Genomic DNA, 7,643 nt, shown 5'->3' with positions numbered 1-7,643 from the left:
TGAATAATAAGAAGTCAAGAGCTGCATTATGAAGTGACACTTGGCGCTTAGCAGTTTCTCTATTTTTGTAAAGATGCTCTCATTTACAGGCTTTGAAAAGACTCTTGATATTTCCCCAGGGGGAGGTTCAGGGCTTCATACGTGGCATTAGTCAAAATGTTTGCACTTAATGCATGCAGTTTGCAGAACGAAAAGCAAACAGGAAGCAATGCTGTATCAGAAGAGGGTGGTGGGGGTGGAGCAGACCAGATTCCAATCAGAGAATTAGAACTGAGTGGTTGGAAACACTAACAAATAGGCATCTTACTACATGGTTCCTTCACAAGTGATTCCTCGGCAGGTGCTGCAGAGAGGCTGAATTTCACAGCTGCAAGGTCAAATACGTCTCTAAGGATTCTCCTAGGTTCACCTGTATCTGAGCAAATGGGATGTTAAACATTTATCTTGAGTAACGACAATAAACACTCATTAAATTTTGCATTTGCCAACTTCTTTTGCTATAGAACTCAAACCATTTGCCAGAATCACAAAGTGCCCTGAGGAGGTCATGTCAACCTTTCCTTTGATTTTGAGCAGTCTTCAGATGAATGGACGTCCAAACTGCTCTTGAAAGATCTCTCAAAAAGGAGGAGTCACAGCTTTCCATTCCCCAGGGCTATCCAGTTGGAAAATTCTTTTATAGAAGCTAAACCTCTCTTACTGGGAAGGAACTCTCTTTCACTTAGATGTTATAGGATGAGATGTGTTATTCTTACAGAGGATGCCTTCTTCTCAAGGGTCTACCCTGGCCCTGGCAGGAAAAAATACCAAGATCATTATGAGACCTTCTGTTAATTAGGGGGAAATGGCTCTACGGGAGTATTTCACAGAACTACAGCAACATAGAACTTTACAGCCAAGAAGAACCTTCATGGTACAGGAATCCAATCCATGGTTTTAAAGAGTGGATAATCCCCTACTAGTGTGACCTGTGCTAAACTGGGACAGCCTTGGGCAAACCAGTGTGTGGTGACCTTGTCACCCAGTCAGGTTCAATCTCTCAGCACATCTACTTAGCTCTACCTCCCAAATACACTTCAACTCTGGTGCCTTCTCTCCAGCTCCACTGGCGCCACCTGGTCCAAGCTCTTTTCTAGCTTTGCCTGTCACAGTCACTCTCCAACGTGTCTCCCTGTTTCCACTCTTGCCCCCCAAAAAATCTTTCGAACATGCCATCAAGAGTAGCCTCTTTTAAAAAAGAGATCAAATCCCATCAATATCCTCCATAAAATCTTTCAGTTGCTTACTCTGGCAAATAGAACAACTTAGAAATATCTTACCAAGCCAAAAATCAGACTTGGCTGTACAATGCTTCTTCCTCATAGCCAACTTAGGCTGTTCGCACTGAAATCCAAACTAAGTGCAAAATGCGTTCACATACCTTAGAGGACTGAAGGAGATGAAACAATACTGGATTTGCTGTTCTGAACGTGTCTACTTGGTATAAGAAATGTCAGAAACCTTGTAGGGTAGGTTCTAGGTTTGGGGAAGCACTTTACAAAGGAGAGCTCATGTTAGGGCTAGGGGAGATTTCACAGCCCAGAGTAAATACAATAAACCAAGAGAAGAGCAAATGGGTCCGCAAAGCCCTGATATGTTAATCGAGACATTTGGAATTGCTTATACATATTTTCTAGAAATGGTCCAGTTACAGCTTTAAGACTGACTCTAAATCCCCACCATATGTGAACAGGAACAGACTTCTGCTTTAAAAGCTAACTGTTGTCATCAACTTTGAACCTCACTGAGAGAAAACAAAGCCCTTTGACACTAAAGCTCCTGTGAATAATATCTCATACACTATTAGCTTAAAGAGTCTCAGCCCAAAGTAGCTGTGATGCAGATAAATACCACTGCCTTTCTAGAGCTACAGAGCTAGTGATGGGCAGAGCCAGACTGAAGCACCAAACCTCCCAGGTTTTTATGCAGCTACTTCCCCATGGCTTCAGTCTAGTTAAGTCAATAGGGGAGGCTTGAAAGTGTGGTGGACTTGGCCTCAGAGTGAGGATCTGGAACAGTGGTCATCAAGATAGGAAGAGGAGAAAGAAACACTGGTTGTATCAGAACAACTGATCTTGTCTCCCACCAGAGGCTTCAACCCTAAAGCAATCCTTTGAGAGTAAAGAAAATAGTGACGAAATTAACAACACGGGAAGACACTGTTAAGAGGGTGAAAAGACAAGCCAAAGAATGGGAGAAAATATTTGCAAAACACGTTATCTGGTAAAGGACATTTATCTGAAGATGTATAAAAAGAACTCTTAAAATTCAACAATAAGAAAACAAACAACCCTCTTAAAAATAGGTAAAAAAATCTTGAGTCACCTAAAGAAGATACGCAGATGGCCAAAAGCATACGAATAGATGCTTAACGTCATTTGTCATTAGGAACTGCGAATTAAAACGACAATGAGATGTCACTACTCACCTATTAGAATGGCTAAATCTAGAAAACTGACACACCAAATGCTGGCAAGGTTGCCAAGCAACAGGAAGTCTTATTCATTGCTGCCGGGAATGCAAAATGGTTCGGCTACTTTAGAAGACATTTTGGCAGCGTCTTACAAAGTAAACATTGTCTTACCATCCAATCCAGCATTCGTGCTCTTAGGTATTTACCCAATTGATTCGAAACTTTATGTCCACACAAAAACCTGCACATGAATATTATTTATAGCAGCTTTAGTCACAGTTGCCAAAACTGGAAGCAATCAAGATGTCCTTCAATAGGTGAATGGATAAACAATTCGTGATACACCCATTCAATGGAATATTATTCATTGAAAAAAGAAAAAGAGCTATCAAGCCACAAAAAGACATGGAAGAATCTTAAGTGCATCTTGCTAAGCCAGAGAAACCAATGTGAAAAGGCTACCTACTGCATGATTCTAACTACACATATGACCTCCTGGAAAAAGGCAAAACTATAGACACAGTGAGAAAATAGGCAATGGCCAGGGATTCAGGGGGAGGAGGGGCCCGAGGAAGCACAGGGGATTTTTAGGGTGATGAAACTATTCTGTACGATACTATAATGGTGGATGGATGACAGTAAACATCTGTCAACATCCACTGAACTTCATAGCACAAAAAGTGAATCTTAATGCACAAACATTTAAAAAATCATTTAGGAGATCAGAAATCATCAGGAAAGAATGAAGATGATGACAAAGAGAATCTAATTATATTGCAAATGTAGGAAATAACTCACGAGGGGAGCAGGGAGAAGATGCTAACCTACATGGCCTTGGAAATGAATGAAGTCTCTAACACTAATGGCAAAATGAACTGCACGTAGCCCTGTACTCTAGTTGATTTAGATGTTTCCCATAGGGGTCTGTATCAACAATTCTGATATGGCCACGTACACAGGCTAGAAGTGAAGCATACAGTAAACGGATGGTGGGTGGGAGGAAATGAAGTTTACAAATAAGCAAGAGGAGAAGCCTAGAACAATCCGTGTGTAAGGTATTAGGTTTGGAGATATTGATGAGCACTCATGCTTAAATTAAACAGAGATTATTCACAGATTATTACATTCAGATTATTTACACATATATGTAGATACAAAGGTTATTATACACGTATACATTTGTCAGTAAAAAGGACCTAAAATAAGCAAAACGCCGGTAGCAACAGGCACAGCCACTGCCTAGAACTTGGTTTCTAATATCATTTTTCAATAAAAGGAGAAATGGTTGATTCTAGGACTCAGGCGGGGAATACGCAAGGTTAGCCTGGAGCATCGTTTAGTGCCTGAAAGTAAGGAAGTGCTAAAAAAAAAAGGCAAGGGTTTGTCAAAGTGCGTCAGGAGCCAACTGAAAGAGCTCCCAAGAGCTGGAATAATATGAGAAACAAAATAAAGCAATATGGGATTATAATTCAAAGTATGAAACAAATATCCATTATTTCATACTGATATAAATAAATGATTGAATAAATTAATAAAGGGAGAGAAGAGACTAATCTCTTATGCAGACTTCCAAATAATTTATGTAGATGTTCTGCCCTCAGGGAGATGGAGCCTAACTCCCCACTCCTTGAGCGTGGGCTGTGCACAGTGACTTCCCTCCAAAGAGGACAGGGTGGAAAGAGGTAAAAAGCAACTTGACAGTGGAGAAAACTGACAAACACTGCATCAGTCAGGTGATCAAGGTCAACGCCAAGAGTCATACATCATCTTGATAACACGTCCCCTTGATACGATGTGATAAAATTGGCACTTCACCTTTGTGATCTTCCTCCCCTAAACCCAGAACCCAAGCCAAACTATGAGGAAAACATCAGGCAAATTCCAACAGAAGGACATTCTACAGTATACCTAATGAATACTCCTCAAAATTGTCCAGGTCACCAAGAACAAAGAAAGTCTGAGAAACTCTCCCTGTCCTGAGGAGCCTAAGGAGACATGACAACTAAATGTAATGTGGTGTCCTGGATGGGATCTGGGAACAGAAGAAGGACATGAGGTGAAAACCAAGGATATGTGAGTAACTATGAACATCAGTTAATAATTGTGTATCAATATTGGTTCATTACAAATGGACCATATTAATGTAAGATGCTAATAACAGGAACCATGGTAGGGAGGCAGAGTAATATGGGAACTCTGTACTATCTGCTCACTTTTTTCCTGTAAATATAAAACTGTTTTAAAAAATAAAGCTTATCAATAAAAAAAAAACCCACAACACCAATTTGTGTTCTATCATGGTATTTTTTAGGATCTTTATCAATAAAGCAACACAATTATGCTGGTTGCCTCTTGTTCTTTCTGGTATCTTATGAAGAGAGGGTCACTGGAGAACATTGTCTACCAGTTTTTCTGATGTTAATAGGATTTCTAATTATGACAAGACACCCCTCAAAATAAGGCATTTTGAACTAATGCAGTTAAACCCATGTCAATTCTCCCATTTGGATATTGACTTTTGAAATATTTCCCGGGATTAGGAGGTAAACCCATGGATAAATCACTGTATGCCCCTCCCAAATGGCTCTGGGTTCCTGGTCTTGTGGCTCCACATAGCACTGTCATGCTTCGGCAAACCTCTTATTTAAGGATTCAGGTAATAATTAGGAAAAGAGGACTTGTGCCACTCATTTCAGTAGCACTGCATTGAAACCACTTTAGGTCAGTATGTAACAACAGAATGTCATCGTTTGTCTATACAGAAATTACAATCTCTTTTTTTCAATATTTTTTTTGACTTGTTCCCCATCATTTATGTCTTTCTCAACCCAACATACACACACACGCACACATATGTGCACGTGCATGCAAGCACACAAAACATGAGTTTTATCTCTCTCATATTCCAAAAATCACTTGTCACTTTTATCTTAAAAACAGAAAAATTAGCATCCTTTAGAAGTTGGTTAAAGTAGTGTTGTTTAAGAAATAGAAAAAAATATAAATGATAGTTTTAGATGTTGATGGGAAAATACCTAATATAATTGAGTTTATGTTTAAACTTTTTTTTAATTTTGTTTTTTATTGGAGTGTAGTTGGTTTACAATGTTAGCTTCAAGCGTACAGCAAATTGATTAAGATATGGAGCTTAAAAAGTTGAAAACCAAGTATAACATAATATATGTTATATACCTAACATAATATAACATATTAAGAAATGGAATACATTAATATGCTATAATGTATGTAAATAATATACAGTAATATATTCAGAGGAAATTACCTGGAGAAATGCACTTCAGACTGTCCTGTAGGAAGATGTTATGAGAAAGGAGTTCATGTATGGATTTCTGTAATGTTTGAACTTTTATAAACAGAGCACAGTAATTTTGTAATTTGAAATGTTTCCAGTATTAAAAAAATGCTTATGTATTTCCTCTTGAATATCACATGGCCTGATGCAGTGAGGGGCTGGCAATTCTGGAGAGATCTGTGTACCCTCCCCTTTCGAGTTCTGCCAGGAGCCGGCTTGGGCCATGCATGACAGAGAAGGAAGTGTAAGACCCTCTTTAGTCCTATGGTTGATCTAGGTTACACATTACCTTCCCCTCTGCTCAACCCATGTCTAAACTTCTGTCACAAAAACATTTAAAGAAGCTTTTTCAGGAACCACAGGATGTTAGAGTTGTGATGCCATTCATTGCAGAAATGCTCTATTGAATCTCCACTTGGTGGTTACCAGCAGCTAGCTAGACGCAGGGACCACACTACCTCAACAAGACAGCCATTATATTCTTAGAAGTTTTTTGCTATTTCAAAAGAAACCTAAATGCTACTTAAAATTATAGAATAGCTGTTCAGTGACATCCTGAATAGCCATTTGTAATGCTGTGACTAGCATAATCCATGGCTCATTAAATATTAAATATTTATTGAATGCATAAGTTGACTATTAGGAGACAGGCTGACACTCTGTTCCATTCTTCCTTTACCTGAATTCGCATCAGATATTTTGGGCACTATATCATATAGTAACTACATAATGGAAAAAGCAATCATTGCAAAAACGCAATGAATCAGAAACCAAGAAACATGAGTTCTGTTTCTCGTTGTGCTATTTATCAAATGTGCAAATTTAGGGACGTCATTTCATATCTTTGAACTCCTCTTTCCTACCTGTTAAAATATGGGAAGGATTGAAAGGTAGATTTCAGTAATAAAATTCTGAAAGTAAGCAACAGCATCAAGACTTCTGTCATCCTATGTGAGCAGTCATGCCTAAGGCCAGGACTTTTCAATTACACTTATTAAATGTGGTCTTTATGTTTTGGCCTCCTATTTGTATATCAAGTCACATCTCCTACCATCCCACCACTTCAGCTTTCTAGTGGCTAGAGGTTTGATAACTCAACTGAAAGTACAATGAATTGAAAGTAGATCTTGTTGTCAAAAGAAACCATCTTCAAAATGTTTATTGGTCATCAGGAGTCTTTCGTCCAGAACCAGTCTTTGAAGTCAGAATTGAGTGGAAACATCTGAGAAACGTTTTGAAGGCAGTGGTCTTAGGAACTACCTAGAAATATCACTTTACCTAGGAAAATAAACACATGTTTTTCTCTATGAACTGGTTGATCCCAAAACTTCTTCTGAAAAAAAAATGTCCACTAAGAATGAACATATTAAAAGAAGTAAATGGAGAACTATAAGTTTTATTAGAAAAAACTTGCTAGTGTGGATACAGCCACAGTGGGGTTTAATTTTCCTAATATTAGTCTTAAATTGGCAATTGGTCAGTACTGGGAAATACTTTCTAGGAAGAAATAACTTTTTTTTAATTGAGGTATAGTCAATTTACAATGTTATGTCAATTTCTCATGTACAGCATAATGCTTCAGTCATACACGACTATACATATATTCATTTTCATATTCTTTTTCACCATAAGCTACCATAAGATACTGAAAATAGTTCCCTGTGCTATACAGTATAAACTCATTTATCTATTTTATATATATTGTCAGTATCTACAAATCTCAATCTCCCATTTTATCCTTTCCCACCTCCTTCCCCCCTGGTAACCATAAGTTTGTTTTCTATGTCTGTGAGTCTGTTTCTGTTTTGTAAATAAGTTTATTTGCCTTTTTTTTTAGATTCCACATACAAGTGATATCACATGGTATTTTTCTTTCCC

This window comes from Vicugna pacos, chromosome 6, assembly GCF_048564905.1.
Source record: "Vicugna pacos chromosome 6, VicPac4, whole genome shotgun sequence".
Taxonomy (NCBI): Eukaryota; Metazoa; Chordata; class Mammalia; order Artiodactyla; family Camelidae; genus Vicugna; species Vicugna pacos.
This window is presented reverse-complemented; position numbering follows the sequence as displayed.